Source organism: Micropterus salmoides, unplaced genomic scaffold (genome assembly GCF_014851395.1).
Source record: "Micropterus salmoides isolate LMB-PRFRI ecotype aquatic unplaced genomic scaffold, ASM1485139v1 Ms_hic_scaffold_3921, whole genome shotgun sequence".
In the NCBI taxonomy this organism is placed as follows: domain Eukaryota; kingdom Metazoa; phylum Chordata; class Actinopteri; order Centrarchiformes; family Centrarchidae; genus Micropterus; species Micropterus salmoides.
Window position 1 is genome coordinate 11,169 of NW_024043286.1, and position 17,784 is coordinate 28,952.

Genomic DNA, 17,784 nt, shown 5'->3' on the forward strand with positions numbered 1-17,784 from the left:
TCAATTTTATTTATATAGCGCCAAATCACAACAACAGTTATCTCACAGCGCTTTTCATAAAAGAGCAGGTCTAGACCGTACTCTGTGATGATATTTACAGAAGCCCAACAGTTCCCACCAAGAGCAAGCACTAGGCGACAGAGGCAAGGAAAAACTTCCTTTTAAGAGGCAGAAACCTCGAGCAGAACCATGGCTCAGGGTGGGCGGCCATCTGCCTCGACCGGTTGGGGTGAGAGAGAGAGAGAGAGAGAGAAAGAGAGAGAAAAAGAGAGTGAAAGAGAGAGAGAGAGAGAAAGAGAGAGGGATGTAAGGAGAGAGAGAGGGGAGGGAGGCAGCCTACACAATATACACACAGAGGTACAGACAGCGAAGGTAATGTTGCTATAAACTAAATGAAAAATGGTACAGATATTTATAATGTGTTAATGGTAACCATCGTAATGTTAATGATTATAATAACAATAAGACTAGCAACAATAGTCGTTGCAGTAGAGGGTGTCGAGTAGGAACACGGGGGCAGCAGGCGACCCGCAGCCACAGATCCAGACTCCACAGCTCCAGAGCCAGAAAACCTGCAGGAAGTGATAGGAGGAGAGAGGAGAGGGACGAGAAAGCACAAGACTACCAGAAAGGGGAGAAGTTGTGTTAGTAACATGCAATAATGAGATAAGGTTGCATACAGAGGGAGAGAAAGTAGAGGAGAGAGGAGCTCAGTGCATCATGGGAAATCCCCCGGCAGTCTAGGCCTATAGCAGCATAACTAAGGGATGGTTCAGGACTACCTGAGCCAGCCCTAACTATAAGCTTTATCAAAGAGGAAAGTCTTAAGCCTACTCTTAAATGTGGAGATGGTGTCTGCCTCCTGAACCCAAACTGGAACCTGGTTCCACAGGAGAGGAGCTTGATAGCTGAACGCTCTGGCTCCTAGTCTACTTTTGGAGACTCTAGGAACCACAAGTAACCCTGCATTCTGGGAGCGCAGTGCTCTGGTGGGGTAGTAAGGTACTATGAGCTCTTTAAGATAAGATGGTGCCTGACCATTAAGAGCTTTGTAGGTAAGAAGAATGATTTTAAATTCTATTCTGGATTTTACTGGAAGCCAATGCAAAGAAGCTAAAACAGGAGAAATGTGATCTCTTTTCCTGGTTCCTGTCAGAACACGTGCTGCAGCATTCTGGATCAGCTGAAGAGTCTTAATGGACTTTTTCGAGCAGCCTGATAATAAGGAATTGCAGTAATCCAGCCTAGAAGTAACAAATGCATGGACTAGTTTTTCTGCATCATTTTTAGACAGGATGTTCCTGATTTTCGCAATATTACGTAGGTGAAAAAAGGCGGTCCTTGAAATTTGCTTAATGTGGGACTTAAACGACATGTCCTGATCAAAGATAACTCCAAGATTCCTCACAGTGGTGCTGGAGGCCAAGGCGATGCCATCCAGGGAAACTATATCTTTAGATAATGCGTCACGGAGGTGCTTAGGCCCCAGAACAATAACTTCAGTTTTATCTGAGTTTAACATGAGAAAATTACAGGTCATCCAGGTTTTAACATCCTGAAGGCACATTTGAAGTTTAGCTAACTGATGAGTTTCATCTGGCTTGATCGATAGATATAACTGAGTATCATCTGCATAACAATGAAAGCTAATGGAATGTTTCCTGATAATATTGCCTAAAGGAAGCATATATAAAGTGAAGAGGATTGGTCCAAGGACAGATCCTTGAGGAACTCCATGAGTAACTTTGGCATGCATGGAGGACTCATCGTTAACATGTACAAACTGAAATCGATCTGATAAATAGGACTTAAACCAGCTTAGAGCGGTTCCTTTAATGCCAATGAAATATTCCAGTCTCTGCAATAGGATCTGATGGTCAATGGTATCAAATGCAGCACTAAGATCTAATAAAACCAGTACAGAGACAAGTCCTTTGTCTGATGCAATAAGGAGGTCATTAGTAATTTTCACCAGTGCTGTCTCTGTGCTATGATGAGCTCTAAATCCTGACTGAAAATCCTCAAATAAACTATTGCTCTGTAGAAAGTCACACAGCTGTTTAGCAACTGCTTTCTCCAGAACCTTAGAGAGAAATGGAAGGTTAGATATAGGTCTATAGTTTGATAAAACATCCGGATCAAGTTTGGGCTTTTTCAGAAGAGGTTTAATTACAGCTACTTTAAAGTACTGTGGTACATAGCCTGTTGATAAAGATAGATTGATCATATCTAGTATAGAGGTGCTGACTAAGGGTAAAACATCTTTAAGCAGCCTAGTCGGGATGGGGTCTAAGAGGCAGGTTGATGGTTTAGATGAAGAAATTATTGAAGTTAGTTGGTAAAGATTGAGGGAAGCAAAACAGTCTAAACATGTATCTGGTTCTACAGCTGTTTCTAAGGTTCCTGAGTTAAGAGATAAGTCGGTGCCAATTGAGGGCAGGTCTTGGTGAATTTTGTCTCTAATAGCTAGAATTTTATCATTAAAGAAGCTCATGAAATCGTAACTACTGAGAGCTATGGGAATACTTGGCTCAATAGAGCTGTGACTCTCTGTCAGCCTGGCTACAGTGCTGAAAAGAAACCTGGGGTTGTTCCTATTTTCCTCTATTAATGACGAGTAGTACGCTGCTCTGGCATTACGGAGGGCCTTCCTATAAGTTTTAAGACTATCTTGCCAAATTAAACGAGAATTTTCCACTTTGGTGGAACGCCAATTCCTCTCAAGTTTCCGTGATATTTGCTTTAATTTGCGAGTTTCAGTATTATACCATGGAGCTAACCGTCTTTGTTTTAGTATTTTCTTTTTTAGAGGGGCTACAGAGTCGAGTGTCATTCGCAGCGAGCCAGCAGCACTATCAACAAGATGATCGATTTGGGAGGGACTGAAATTAGCATAGGAGTCCTCCGTTACTTTGTGACTAGATAATGTATTTAGAGCTGATGGAATCGCATCCTTAAATTTAGCTACAGCACTATCAGACAGACATCTTGTATAGAAATTTTTGCCCAATGGCGAGTAGTTCAGCAATACAAACTCAAAAGTTATCAAACAGTGGTCGGATAAAGAGGGATTCTGTGGGAACACCACTAAATGTTCAATTTCAATACCATACACCAAAACAAGGTCAAGGGTGTGGTTAAAACAGTGAGTCGGTTCATGAACACTCTGAGAGAAGCCGATGGAATCTAACAAGAGATAAACGCAGTACTGAAGCTGTCATTCTCAACATCTACATGAATATTAAAATCCCCTACAATAATAACTTTGTCCGTTTTAAGGACTAAAGTTGACAAAAACTCTGCAAATTCAGATAAGAATTCAGAATACGGGCCAGGTGCTCGGTACACTATAACAAAAAGAATTGGTTGCAGTGATTTCCAACTTGGGTGCGAAAGACTAAGAACAAGACTTTCAAATGAGTTATAGTTTAGTTTAGGTTTAGAGCTGATTAATAGGCTAGAGTCGAAGATAGCTGCAACTCCACCTCCTCGGCCTGTGCCTCGAGGAATGTGAGTATTAATATGACTGGGAGGGGTGGATTCATTTAGGCTAACATATTCTCCATCACCCAGCCAGGTTTCAGTAAGACCAAATAAATCAATATCATAATCTGATATTAGTTCATTTACTAGTACACCTTTAGAAGAGAGAGATCTGATGTTTAAGAGTCCACATTTAACTCTCCTATTTGTTTGCACTATTGCTCTTGTGGTTTTAATTTTTATAAGGTTTTTATGCACAGCTCCTCTTCTGTTTACCTTTTTAAATAATTTCGATGGTCGGGGGACAGACACCGTCACTATAGGGTTTTCACTAAGTAACTCCTGAAATGGAGGAGCAGAGAAGTGTGTTAGACTGCAACTCTGCGTAGGGTTTTGGGTGAGTAACTGCTGAAAAGAAGGGCAGAGAAGTGTGTTAAACTGCGACTCTGCCTCCTGGTCTCAACTCTGGGTTGTCATGGATTTGGTCCACTAATAAACTTGGCCAGATTTCTAGAAATGAGAGCTGCTCCTTCCCAAGTGGGATGGATGCCGTCTCTCCGGATCAGACCAGGTCTTCCCCAGAAAGTCTGCCAATGATCAACAAAGCCCACATCGTTTGCTGGACACCACCTCGACAACCAGCGGCGGAATGACGACATGCGGCTATACATGTCATCACTGGTTGTGGACTTCAGGAGGATAATAACAGCCTCCCTTCCCTAGATGACATCTATGTGAGCAGGTGCAGAAGCAGGGCATCAGGTATCATGAAGGACTCCACCAAACCTGGCGCACAAACTGTTTACCACCCTCCCCTTTGGCAGAAGGTTGTGCAACCTAAAAGCAAGAACAACAACGCGAACGTGCAGCTTCTTTCCAGAGGCTGTGAGGCTTATCAACTCCCTGGCTTAGAGCTCCTCCTGCCCTTTGCTCTCACATTGCTGCTACTGCACATGGCACTTTAATGATGCCATATGGTTTTAACTATGGTTTTAAATATTGTGTTTATTGTGGGTAAGATTAAGATCTAAATGTTTTTATATGAGGCCTATCTTAATTTGTTATTTATTCTGTACGCTTGTTATTTATTCTGTATGCTGCTGGACCTGGGAAACAAATTTCGTTCCTTCATGTTTCACATGTTTGAATGACAATAAAGACCTGAATCTGAATCTGAATCTCGGATGTGTACACATACCTGGCAATAAATTTGATTCTGATTCTGATATGCTATTTCACTACATTAACTACATGATTTATTTTGAAAGTCTAACCGGTTGTTGCATATTTATTACTGCTAACTTGACCAGATGTAGAATATTTATTGTTGTAAACCTGTGTGTGGATGGAGATCGTATTTGTTTTAATTCTCCGTTTGTAAACTAAAACGGAGTAGTGTGGATGGGGCCCGAATCATTAATAGCTGCAAGCATATACGCCTGGGGCTGACTGTGAAAGTATCAGGCATGTTTGTCTTATTATAATAACAATTATTATCATTATTATCATATGTAGCCATTTTGCTACAATTATGCTTGTAACAGCTGCAGCTGTTGTGTGAAGACCTGACGTTTGATGACCTGACGTCTCTTTTCTCCGTGAGAGGGAAGAATTTTGAAAGTTGCATGGAGCTGTGGAGAGCCCCCAGCTGCCGTAGTACATGGATCATGCGTAGCTAATATTCATCTAGCCAGACAGAACGATGACGAACCATTCACAGCGTGTCAGTCGTACTAGCGACACAACCCATACCGGAGAGGGAGTGGGGCGGTGGAGTGTAAAGAGCCAGGGACAGGAGATTGCAGAGCGACCGGCCCGCTGCAGACGATTGGTGATCGTTCCCTCGGGCTGGATGAAGTCTGACACTCAAGATATAAAAATGTACAGCTTAATGTCAATAAAGCATGCTGTCAATATTTTAGAGATCCCCCAAAATATCACAAATCATGCTTTTAGGGGAGATGATGTGTTATTAAGGGGAGCTTGGGTGTGGGACCAGCTACTCCACCCTGTAAAAAGTCTTCAGCTACGGGAACATCAACGAAAACCAGAAAATCCTCAATCCTTGGGAAGGAAGCCTCTGCAGCGAACCAAGCTAAAGAAAATATGATGACATGCATGGAAAACTGAAAGGAGACTCTACGTTTGAAGCGGCTTCTGACCTCAAAGCGCCCTACCACCTTAGCGACATGGAATGTGAGGACCATGTATACAGGTGGAAAAGCAGCAGGGATAGCAGAGGAGATGAGGAGGTACGGGATATCCCTCCTTGGTCTGGGTGAAACCAGGTGGTTCCAGTCGGGGCAGGTCAAGCTGGCGAGTGGGGAGACCATACTCTACTCAGGACATCCCAATGACTCTGCACCACACACAGAGGGAGTAGCGTTCATGCTGTCCAAGGAAGCACAAAGGGCCCTCCTCAGCTGGGAACCCATCAACTCACGGATTATCACAGCTGAATTTCGAACTACCCAAAAGAAAATAAACCTCCAAGTGGTACAATGCTACACCCCCACGAACGATACAGATGATGAAACAAAGGATCAGTTTTACAATCAACTATACACTATTCTACAGGCCAGGAAAAAGAAGGACGTCGTGATCTTGATGGGAGACATGAATGCAAAGATAGGGGGCAATAACAACGGCTTTGAGACACTAATGGGAAGAGAAGGACTAGAGATCATGAATGAGAATGGAGAGAGGTTCGCAGCAGCTTGTGCAGACAACAACTTGGTCATTGGTGGGTCAGTATTTCAACACAAGAACATCCATAAAGCCACCTAGGTGTCTGCTGACCACACCACAGAAAATCAGATAGATCACATCTGCATAAGTCAGAAGTTTAGACACTCTCTGCTGGAAATTAGAAAAGCCATTAAGGCCTTGAAAGGAGGGAAAGCAGAGGGACCAGATGGGATTCCAGCAGAAGCTCTTAAAGCTGACACTGAAACCTCCACCAACATGCTCTACCATCTCATGAAAACCATCTGGGAGGAAGAAAATGTCCCAGCTGACTGGCGAGATGGCCACATCGTAAAAATCCCCAAGAAAGGAGACCTCCGGCAATGCCAAAACTACAGAGGAATAATGCTCCTCTCAACACCTGGGAAGGTGCTCAATCATATCCTGCTCAAGAGGCTCCAGAAGGGGGCCGATGAGAAACTGAGGGAAAACCAGGCTGGCTTCAGGAACAACAGATCATGTGGAGACCAAATTGCCACCCTCAGGATTATTACTGAACAATCCATACAATGGAATTCGCCTTTTTATGTGAATTTCATAGATTTTGAAAAAGCCTTTGACAGTGTAGATAGGGAAAGTCTGTGGAAACTGATGGCTCATTATGGGATCCCAGAAAAGATAATTAACATCATAAGGAGCACATACCAAGGGATGAGATGTTAAGTCCTCCATGAAGGATGTATATCGGAGACATTTGAGGTCCTGACTGGTGTGCGGCAAGGGTGCCTGCTCTCACCCTTTCTTTTCCTCCTTTGCATAGACTGGGTGATGAAAGAAACAAACAAAAATAGACGAACCGGCATACAGTGGAGCCTGACCGAGCAGCTAGAAGATCTCGATTTCGCTGATGCTGGAGGAAACTGCTGCTCTGCTCAGTCTCAAAATAAACTCATCAAAAACTAGTAAGTATTGCGTCAACAGCAAGAACAGCACATCCATAACCATTGGTCAAAATGCACTAGACGATGTAAACAGCTTCACATACCTCGGTAGTATCATCTGAAGGGATGGTGGCACAGAGGACGATGTCCAAGCCAGGATCGGAAAAGCAAGGACATCATTCAACATGCTAAACAATATTTGGAAGGCAAAAAACCTGTCACTCAAGACCAAACTGCAAATCTTCAACTCAAACGTAAAAACCACTATACTTTATGGCTCTGAAACCTGGAGAATTACCACCACTATACTTAATAAGCTGCAGAACTTCACCAACCGGTGCCTCAGACGCCTTCTAGGAATATACTGGCCCAACATCATCTCTAACGCCAACATGTGGGAACTCACCAAACAAGACCCAATAGAAATGCAAATTCGGAGGAGGAAATGGAAGTGGATAGGGCACACACTCAGGAGAAAGAAATCAATCACTAAACAGGCACTGACATGGAACCCACAGGGCAGGAGGAAGAGAGGCAGACCGAGAACCACCTGGAGAAGAACCACAGAACAGGAGATGAAGAAAGAAGGGCTAACGTGGCAACATCTGGAGAGGAGGGCGCAAGACTGGAGAGGATGGAAGAGCTTCGTCGAGTGCCCCCTAGCTCCCCCGTAGTTCGCACCCTGTTTTTACGCTATGATGGACTACTCCTAGCAGGTTGGCCATGTCAAATTCAAAACTGTCCCAGAGAACCCTTAACACATTGATGATGCCATGTTGTAAAACCTTTTGCTGTTTTTGGTTAACAGCATGGCGGTGGCGTGGCAGGGAAGTAACACACTTCGCCATGACACAGGAAGTTGTTGTAACTTGACTGTACATGCTCAAATCGCTACCAAACTGTCCCGCCCAGAAGACATCTACACGCCTATATTCATTTGTAGTCATTTTAACCTTATATTGCAGTTACTGCAAAACACACAAAATGCTGCACTTCTTTAAACTGTAGTACCAGGCAAACTGTACTGACATAACTGCCCTTTAAAACTGATTGAATTGCCTTCATTGAGTTACCACATAGCACTCCTGCTAGCTTAAACACACTAGCATAAAACTACAAAATTATGAAAAGGCGTCACAATGTGACTAAACATTTAACACCACCAGGTATGTGTTTGTCAGTAATTAATTTAATTCCACCATAATTTCACACAAAAGTATTTAAATCCACAACAAATCAATCTTTACTTTTAAAGCATAACTATTAGCAAAATCCCACCCAATTTAATATAAAACAAAAAAAGAGGTTCAACAGACACAAAAGAAGATGCATGACATCATAATTTTACTTTTTTGATTTGTCCTAAAAGTTCAGTATGTAAGTTGTAGAGGCATCTAGTGGTGAGGGATGCGAATTGCAACCAACGACTCACTCACTGCTCACCCCTCCCTTTGCAAGCATGAAGGAGAAACTTTGGTGGCTGACACGATCTGTTAGCTCTTGTGTTAAAAATTGTTCAAAACGGTTCATTATGAAAGGCCATTAACCACCACTGAAAACATAGTTATGTATATTACATTGCATTTCTGTCAATAGACCCTCCTTAATATTACACACTGAACCTTTAATGCATCTTATGTTCATGTTTCCACAATGTTTCCAAACAGCCTTTCTCCCATGGATCAAAAAGGGCTTTCAATAATGCATCACAGTATGGACAATGACCTCCGTCTGTCAATTCTCAATGTTGTGTTTACATGTCTAGACATCGCCTATATTGCACAGATCTCTGTAAATCAATATTTCATCACTGCAATGACAAAACAGTAATAAGCTTGACAGGTCTGATAATTACTAACAGCAGCTAAACTGAAGTACACTGATATTCTCAACGCAGAAGAGGCATTGAAGAAGTCGGTTGTTTAGAGAGAAGCTCACTTTTTAGTCCGATGGTTGGCATCATGTCGTAAAATGGATTCAAATTCGTTCTGCTCATCAGATTAGAAGAGATTTACTCAGCCAGTAAATGGGGAGGATGGATGGATGTATGGAGTTGTTTTTGAGAAAGTTGGTGTGTGTGTGTGTGTGTGTGTGTGTGTGTGTGTGTGCGTGTGTGAGGGGGAGGGGGGTTAGGGGGGGGGGGGGGGGGCTGTGTTTGTTCTCTGGTGCCACAGCCTCTCAAAGCCTTTCTCTGCTCAGATTGTCTGTCTGAGCCTCATGCATGGTGGTCAGGCTAAAAGATTGACTGTGACACCCTCCGCTCTGCCTGGAAATCTACAGGACAGGTCAGAGCTGGCCAGTCCCCAGACTGTATGTGTGAACTGGCATTTTCATTTATTGAAATGAAAAAATCTGTATAATTCTTGTTATTTTAACAAACACCATACTTCCACACACACCAAAAGTGGTTGCTTTTGTATTTACCTGAAAAGGGAACCTTGTCTTTATTGAGCTCACACTGGTGTGCATCGGCTTGCACACACAGTATAAGTTGACCCCTCACTAAGAGGGGCTTTCACACCTACTTCATATGGCTTGGCATTTTTTGGATGGTTCAGACTTTCAGACCATTTACAGGAAGTTTGATGGTTCCCACGTAAACTGGAAACAAACAAATACAAAAAAAATATATTGAAATAGCTCATCCTCCTCAAACGGAGGTGAAGACGGATTGCTTGCAGTCTTCTCCCCTTTCCTGCAGGCGAGGATCTAATGTTCACACAACAAGAACTTTCATTTGGTAAATGTGAACTAGCCTCGAGTTTAGTTGGTGCTGCAGGTAGCAAACGGCATTGTTCACATGCTTGCTTGCGTACTTTGCGTGTACCTGGAGGATTAAACGTGAATCCACAAGGGGGCAGATCAGGTCCGGATCAACCCTCACCGACACCGGATTTTCTTCCTCGACAACCTCCGAATTTGCACATCGTAAACAAACCAAACATGGCATCACTCGAGGAGGTTGTGATTTAATAAGACCAGATCATAACGATCTCGGTAATTGCGGACTAGCTCAAGGAGTTTTATTGTAAACAACATCCCGCCATAAATCTACATTTTTAGGTCTGCTGAATGGAAACCTCTTCTAGAAAAACCCAGTGGTGGTTTAAATGGACCTCTGCACCACAACCCCGTCCTCATAAACGCTGTTAAGAGTTGTTGGAGCAGCAACTGTTCCATCAGGGTCTGAGCCAGGTACGTGCACAGGGGGGTTGCTCTGGTTGCCCGGGCAACTGCCCGTTTGCCTTTCCTGACTCAAGTTGCCCTTCCGACTCGCCCTTCCGAGAAAAAAATAAAAAATAAAAAAATAATCGCGATCGCAAAGCCTCATTCACTTCCATTCGGGCACCGAAAGTGAAAGTCAGTAGGGGAAGGGCAAACTCTGTTTAAGTGGCTGCACTGCTGCAGCGCTGCCTGCACGTCAGTCGATTCTGTTCCCTACCGGAATTCCTGTTTCCTTCCTTTATGCAATCATACTACAACAAATCATGCGTAGTTTTGCCCAGTTACCATACGTGATACGTACCAACAGAAGTGAATACGAGCTAGAAGTGCAACTGAATGTACGGGAAGCCAAAAGGTTAAAAAAGGATTGTATTTTTTTCCGAAATCTAAGCGTTTTTTTATTTAATATTTTATTAGAAGCGAGTTTTCCCCATCTGTCAATTCAATCTAGATTATTTATTTTCAAATAAAAAAAAAAAAGGAAAAAAAAATAATAATAATGATTAAAAAAACAATAAACAATAATATAAGGAACTCTTTTTCTCATATGTATTTTGGTGACATTTATATTGTTAATACATTTTGGATACTGTGTTTAGTGCCTTTTTTCAGGTCAGAGCAACTGCCCTTCAAAATTCCTGTGCACGTCCCTGGTCTGAGCTGCTGGTATGTGATGCTGGCTGTACATCTGTGGCTGTGCTCACACTGGCTGAGGCTGTCTGTGTTTCACTTGTGCCTGTGTGACCTGCTAAAGAACTGACTGGGTCTGTGCTGAGGCTGGATGTGGATCAACTGTGCTTGTACTGAGTGAATGTCCAACACAGGTGTTTTTTGCTATTTAAACGCTACTCCTGTGTGGATCGTCCCCACCATGTGATATTATATAAAGTGTTTAAGTACCGGGCTGTCCTCAGTGCAAAAAAGTTTTGTTTGACATTGTTGATTTGACACACTGAACATCCATTTACACACTGGTAACAAGCTGACCTTGGCTAGAAAACAAGTTGTTTTTTTTTCCTCTTTATCTTTTTCAGCAAAGCAGTTGTTTCATCGCCTTGTTCTTGTTCTTGTTTTATAAAATTACTGTTCTTCATAAAAAGGTTTCTGAAAGTTGGCTGTGATTTTTTCAGTTAGCCTACTCAGTGAAACCTTTTGTAATGACTTTTGGATTACAAACCAAATAAGTGCTAAACAGCACGTAATTTAATCTGTACCTGTGTTAAATCTCTTGGCGTCAGCCAGCCACTTCACAAGACACATAGATGGAATTCTATCCATACGTTCCCATTTACTAAGTGAACTGGTGCTGGCCTTCCTAACATGGAGGTATTACAGTATGATAAATAACAAGCCCCCCCGGTAGAGAGTGCGAAAGTGAAGATGGCTCCTCAGAGCCCAGTTAGTTCAAATCATAGGGGCTTTATAAGCATGGGAAACTGTACATTGCTAAAGCAAATGTGAAATACAAAAATGGACATAGACAGAAGAATTGTGCAGTTAATTTACAGTAAAATATTATATAAAATATAAATAATATATGAAAAATTCCAATAACAGAACTATATAAACACTGCAACAGTTTTTAATTATTGAGTACTTGGTTAGGATCTGTCTCCGCTTTCTATCTCTTTGACAGCTATTCTGCCACTTCATCATCAGGTAAAGTTCTGATCACTTTGGCTTTTACTTTCTTCTTCCCAGTGTTCTTAGCAGGTGTCTTTACACTGTGTTTTAATGTGGTTTCATCCGATTGGTGTTTGGAAAGCAGTGCTGTTTAGAGACTGGTCAGACTGTCTCAGATGGGGCAGGTAGTCTCAGCACAAGTTGACATAGAGAACTCTTTTCTGGGCTCAGCTCTTAGGTTTGGAAGGCTTTGGTCTAGGGGGCTGGATTTAAGCTGAATAGAACTTGTGGGTGCTCTAATGTTAATCATCAGTGGGTATCTGCCTAATTCTGCTCTACATGCATTTGTTGGTGTTTCTCTGTATACATGTAAAATGTATCTATGTAAAAATTCTGTTGGATGTTTGTCCCAACGGGTATAGCTATGATGACTGATTAAGTTTACAAATTGACAACTGTGGCCCTAAAATGATGAAATTCCAAGCCTAGATTTTAATCTTTTTCTATATGTATTTTATTGTTGCTGCCTCCACAGGTTGAAGTAAGCAAGTAAATAAAACTTTATTTATATGGCACCTTTTTACACCTCAACACAGTGGCATCTTGACATTTTGATTCTGGCTTAGATCGGCTAAACCTGACAGACACCAAACTTCAAACTGGAACATTCAGACTGAGCAATGAAGCCTGAATGGACTCAATTCGCTTCAGATCATGTTCTGTCAATGACATGATCCAAGCAAGTTTTTCATGACTGAATTTCAAAAGGACGATTTCCCAACTGGAAACCCTCAGGTAGCTTTTGCATATTTGCAATGAAATAGGACAGGAAATGTTGAAGCACCCATTTCTAATTTCTCACAATGTGAGATTGGATTTTTATCAAATCTGAATCCGGTATTGAGTCTCAAATCACAGGCTAAAACTAAGAATGGTGCCAGTGTTACCTTAATGTTTTCTACATTGCTCTTTATGCATCTACTTGCATTGTTCTTTACTAACCAAAAAGAAGGCAAAGAGAAAAACTTTTTCATATACAGTATGTTACTGTCAGGGTTCAGTGAACTCTGCTCAGTTTCCCAGTGAACTCTGGCCAAATGGGAACCAGATCCATAATGGAACCAACTATCGGAGTTCAACCCACCTTTGACCAGACCTGTGTTTCCCATCATAGCCATGCAGTTCAATAAATTAATGACATGTAAAGAGTGAAACAGAGAGCTCTGCCTGCCATCCATTTAAGTTTGCATTCCCATACCCAGCAGTAAGATCTCATCATGAGTCTGCCACTAAAAGGTTTACCACAAGGATAATGTTTATTCCAACTGCCACCTCACTCCAAAAATGATCCAAATATTTATATGTTCATTAATCCAGAATTTCCCCTAATGCATCACTTACAATAACAGAGCAGGCACCTCCCAGGAAGTGCAGTGGTGTAAATGAGCATCTGAGAGGATGGGTATGGTCGTATTTGGAAATTTGGTGTCTCCACTCTGATCTGACACTCACAGCTGGATCAACTCGATGATTTCACAGCTTTGACATCCACATTTGGGAAATGAAACAAAATAAGAAAACTGGGTAAAAAAAGTTAGAAAAGGATTACATCAGAAAATAAATCAGAACAGTTAAGTACTCCTATCAGCTTGATTAATAGACATAACACACATTAGATATAACTCACCCCATTGATTATATTTCACCAGTCAAAGCACATAAATAAACCCAGGAACAACTGCCCTCATTTACTAATGTTTTCTAGATTTTGAACATACCAGATCAAACTAATGCACCTGATAGCTATATTGTTCCATGTCTACAGAACACAAGACTCTTGTAAGAAGAAGGGAGGTGGACTCCACTGATGCTCAAAAGCAACCTAAGTTGATGGACGATGTTCCCCAGATGTGGAGTTTTTAACGTTAAGATGCTGACAATACTCTCTGCCCAGAGAATTCTCCAGTGTTTGTGTTGTTGCTGTTTACATTCCCCCACACGCAAATTCAAAAAATGCACTACAGGAACTGTCTGAGGTCATAAGCAGTCACATAACAAAACAACTTGATGATATTTCTATTGTAGAGGGTGATTTTAAATAAACAGTTAATTAACACTTTTACATAAATGCCCCAAGCATGTCCATGTTTCCGGCAGCTACAAAGCCCTCCTCAGACCATATTTTCCTCCTTCTCTTGCCCAATTACTTAGGGTGAACATACATCCTCTTTTTCCCGGACATGTCCTGTTTTTGGGAGCTAAAAAATGCATCCGGTTGGGATTTCTAAATCACCCAAAATGGAATGAACGACAACAACACAGGCTACCATAATGAAACTGCTATAACTGAAATTAATATTATACTAGTGGTAAACTATGATAGGCCTACTATTATCTGGAATTATAATGAACCCACTAATATTGGCCCTGATGAAATCCTAACAAAACTGAAAATGGTTTTATAAATGGTTTAATATCAATAAGCTGTGGGAATGTAACAAATAGGCCTACTATAAACAATTAGTACTAATAGCCTACTATACAAATCTACACTATTTACTTCTCCAGATGGATAGAGCCTCTGTAGTGGACAGATGTAGATTTAGCCAGAGCCAGGATGCCATTGTATGAATAATTGCTTTTGTTCATAAATGGTAAATCCACCCTTTGAAAGATCTGATACATTTGAAAGAAAAATGTAAAGAACATCCCCACTTTTTCAACCTTTTGTACATTTGTTCAACTGTTGTTTCTTTCAGAGCAGTATGCAACAAACAGGGGACTCTATCAGCCAAACAGATATTTTGTATTTTTAATGGAGCCTCTTTTAGATGTTGGCACTGTCCTCTTTTTTGAAAACCAAAATATGGTTACCCTAACTTACTCCCAGCGGAGAGTCAAACCATCACACAACTATAGCAGCTCTACAAAGCTGTTCTAAGTGCACAGAGTGGCATATGTTCAGAGAGGTTGCCACCAGGTCACTAAGACCAACATCCCAGCCAGCCTGGACCCTCACCAGTTTGCTTTCAGGACCAACAGATCCACAGAGGACGTCATCTCCACTGCCCTCCACTCAGCCCTCACACACCTTGAGAAAAACAACACCTACATCAGAATGCTGTATGTGGATTTCAGCTCAGTATTCAACACAATCTCCCCATGAAACTTATCGGCAAACTCAGCACTTGTTTAAATACAACACTCTGCAACTGGATACTGGACTTCCTCCCAAACAGACCCCAGTCAGTTCGGATTGGCGGACTCACCTCCTCCACTCTAGTGTTCAACACCGGAGCCCCCCAGGGCTGTGTGCTCAGCCCCCTCCTGTTCACGCTGTACACCCATGACTTTATCCCCCAACATGGAGTTGTGAAGACAGACACCACCATCATCAGCTGTTTTTAAACAACCAAGCAGGGCTTGATATTAAACTTTATAGCTTACAAGCCACTGTGGCTAGTGGTTTTGTTGGGCAAGTTACTCAGAAATTGTAGTTAATAACTTGTTACACCTTAAAAAAGTAATAATATTACTTTACTTATTACTAGTTGATAAAAGCAACAAGTTACATTACTACATTACTTTCACTACCACCCTCTCCCCACAAACAAAGCATTCTCTCATGACTTTTTAACTAATATCATATTCATAACAGCAGCAAGGAGTATGGTTTATACCGGCTAAGATAAAGAAATAAAGCAAGAATGTTTTTTCTGCACATGTATTTATAAGAGCAGTTTTTACAAAACGTTACATTGCTTAACTCCACTTTCTCCTGACGAGTCCAAGCATCACTGGCAGCAACGGCCAGAGTTTCTTTCTGTGAGTTTCACGTTGCTGTGCAGCTTTAGCAGATGATGCTTCAATAAAGTAAATGTAGAATTGTTTGCAGTTGAAAGCTTTTTGCTGGTCGGCCAAAATTTACAACAGATGACAATACTGTTTGCATCTTAGACTGTGACACAATAATGGCAGTAGCTACTTACAGCTTCTCTCATCAAAGAAAATGACTTGTAGTGTTATACATTGTATTTAGTCTTGATTTGCATCAAGCTTTTTTCCGGATGCCCAAACAATCGGAAAGAGGATTCATCAGAGAAAATGACTTTACCCCAGTCCTCAGCAATCCAACCTTCTGCAGAATATCACTCTGTCCCTGATGTTTTTCACAGAGTGAAGTGGCTTCTTTGCTGCCCTTCTTGACACCAGGCCATCCTCCAAAAGTCTTCACCTCACTGTGCGTGCAGATGCACTCACACCTGCCTACTGCCATTCCTGAGCAATCTCTGCACTGGTGGTGCCCCAATCCAGCAGCTGAATCAACTTTAGGACACACTCCTGGACTGAGGACCCAACACCCTCTTCTGTTTTAACAAGAAAATCACTGACATGCAGTGGAAATGTTTTTGGGATTACGTTCATCTTCATGGTAAAGAGGGACTTTGCAACTAATTGCAATTCATCTGATCACTCTTCATAACATTCTGGAGTATCTGCAAATTGCCATCATAAAAACTGGCAGCAGACTCTGAAAATTATTTGTTTCATTCTCAAAACTTTTGACCACAACTGATGTACTCACCATCAGCAAAACCAAGGTGGACACACACTCTTGTCTACATCAGTGGATCTGTATTTCAGTAAGAGAAATAGAAAGCATCCTGACTGGAAACATAGTGAGTACAACATTATTTCACATGTTATGTTTAGGTACTGGCTATACTTGATGTTAAGACCTGTGGGTCGTTTATGTGTATATGGGATGTTGTGCTTGTGTGTTTCCCTCTCTGCCACCAGCAGGACCTTGCCCCGCCCCCAGCGCTGCAGCCAGCAACCTGAGGAGCACGGCTGATTCCAATCTCCTAATCAGTGGAGAGTATAAGGGCTGGTGAAGGAAGTGGCTGTGTGAGAGTATGGAGGTCTACAACAAAAGAGAGAGTTTGGAGACGGCGGCCAGCGTGTGGCAGTTGGTAGAGACAGTAACAGTAACCGGCAGTGGCAACAGTGGGAGTCCTGTGGTTAGGTGTAACTTGGTGATTTACTGTTTTGTGTGCTTGTGTGCTAGTTCACTATCACTATTTTTGCGCTTGTGGTTAATCAGTACCTTAGTTCTCTTTAAAAAAAAAAGGACCCTTGTTGCTCGCTTCCCTTTTGGGAGCTGTTTTATTAACAGTACCCGAACACATGTTCCTTCCCTAACCTTACCTGTTTTTGTTGCATAAGCCTGACCACAGACAGGAGTCTGGAATCAAATCAAGTCAAAGCCATGACCTCCTGCCTGTGACTCTGGGGCGGTAGCCAACATGAATATAAGCATTACATTAATGTACATTCAAAAAAGTGCCTCTGAACACAGTATGTACTATACAGCATATGATGGTTGATGTGGAAAGCAACCACATTCTTGCCTGTTTATTTCTTCTTAGTTGTAAGTGAACATTTTTAGATTTTTACAACTATATTATTACAATGTTCATATATTCCAAAGTATACTGGAGCACACCCATTCTCTCAAAGAGGTCATTTTATGTTTTCAGGTTCATAATTTTATTCAGAGTAGTACCATAACAGGTTTACATTTCAATTTCCAAAAACACCATAGCATTTCATACTGCGCATTGCTGCAGCACCTCTTTTCACTGCTGACCGCTTTGTTTCAGCTACTTCTATTCGATCTTTGTTCAGAGTTGCACATGTGCAGTACCTAGTTAAGGACTACTAGCCAATCAGCAGAGTAGGGCGGGTCCTGACAAGCAAGGTAGCGTGATCCAAAACAAAGCCACTTCAGTCAGTAACCACGGCTTCAGTTCAGCCTAAATGTTCG

General features: G+C 41.8%; 1 pseudogene; it reads left to right on the top strand.

Annotated features, from left to right (window-relative positions):
• The first annotated feature begins 4,250 nt into the window (after positions 1-4,250).
• LOC119885095 lies at positions 4,251-7,783 on the top strand (annotated as a pseudogene).
• The last annotated feature ends 10,001 nt before the right edge of the window (positions 7,784-17,784 follow it).